The sequence below is a fragment of the Nematolebias whitei genome, chromosome 18, assembly GCF_014905685.2.
Source record: "Nematolebias whitei isolate Nwh7 chromosome 18, NemWhi1, whole genome shotgun sequence".
NCBI classification, from domain to species: domain Eukaryota; kingdom Metazoa; phylum Chordata; class Actinopteri; order Cyprinodontiformes; family Rivulidae; genus Nematolebias; species Nematolebias whitei.
This window is the reverse complement of record NC_056515.1, coordinates 29,464,688-29,466,284: the sequence shown is the minus strand read 5'-3', so window position 1 is coordinate 29,466,284 and position 1,597 is coordinate 29,464,688.

Here is a 1,597-nt window from a genome sequence, read left to right as displayed (position 1 = left end):
ATTTATCCCAGAACGGTAATGTTTAACCACTCCTATCACACATGAATATAGCTGTTGTTGACATTAGTATCAAATTTGTGATGCAGAAATAAAAGATTATAATGTTTCCTGTGAGTTTTATCATAATGAAAAAGGGAACAAACATGGATTAGAACCTTCTGAGAATTATAACATAGGACACCAGGCTTCCTGTTGTAGATGAACATATGCATGATATATATTCATAAATTAAACGGATTCTTTCATTTTTCTGGACTGTATATAATGTGCATTGAATTTAGAAATGTAACGTGAGACGTTAATTATCTTTGACTCACCAACGACAGTGGGTCATTTATTAACAGAATCAAAGTTTAACACATCACACATTTACATTAATTTGGCAAAATATGAAAAATAACAACATGGCTAATTTAGCAAGTTTTACACGGAGTAAACAATACGGCGATTGTTTTCTCACTTCCAGCTGTACAACAGACACTTCTAAAAATATCTGGAATGATTTCTAGCAGATAGGAGAGTTTAAAGATGGAAAGATGAAGTTTAGAGGGAGAAAAAGATGGATGAGAGAGAATGTTTGTGTCGGCATCAGAACGGCACTCTCCGGGTTTTTCCCAGCTTCTTCCCCGGTACACTTAGGTGATAGAAATCTCTTTTACCTGGAGATGTCTCCCTAGTACGAAATTCCCTTTAATGCACCCTTTCAGCGTCTCCGTAGGAACAGCTGTGAATCGTCCGAAGTAGTGACAGTACTTGTTCGACACAAGTTCACCTCACGAGTGGACTTCACATGAGTGGAGTCCGTCAGAGTTCCACTCAGAGGTGGAAGATGTCATAATCCCCAATACTCGGAAGAGCTTTGAATCATGGCTGGACTTCTGTTCTCCCAAACGACTGGAGCTGCAAACTCTCCACCCGACTCCAACTGGACTCGACTCCAAACTCGACTTGGTTGAACTAGGAAGTACCAACCTTTAAAGAGCTCCATTTCCGGTTCACTGGGGAGTTTCCTGATTGGTCGTTTCAACCAGACAGGGGTGTGTTTTTGTGACGTAAGAGGTCACTAGGAGTTAGAAAAACAGCAAGAATGTTATGGAACAGATTGAAAATGTTTTTCAGACAGCCGAGAGGAATATTTAGACGAGTTGGCGGAAAACAGGTGCCAGCTTCTCTATTTACGTCTGAGAGGATTTAAAAACATGACAGCTCGTTCCAACACTTGTTTGCGTTTGACTCCAACCTTGGACCAACTTACACTGCTCATTCAAAGACAGAAAATCAGAAAATGCATAATTACTCTGTAACAGACCTTAACATGAATTCTAACTTTGCATGAGGATTAAAAATCATTATTACTGTTTCACAGTTAATTAAAAATGATTAGTTCACTGCAGCATCTAAAATGGTTTGAACTAAAAACACTTTGATTATCAAACATTTGTAAAATAGTAATGATAATAGAAAAGTAGTCTTCTTTCACTTGATTAATTCAAGAAAGAAAGTCTCAGGATGGGTCAACCTGTATTTCTGGATTCAAATCAATGAAATGACAGTTTCTGTCCCATAAGGTCCTTAAGGTCAGGATTTGACCTCAGGC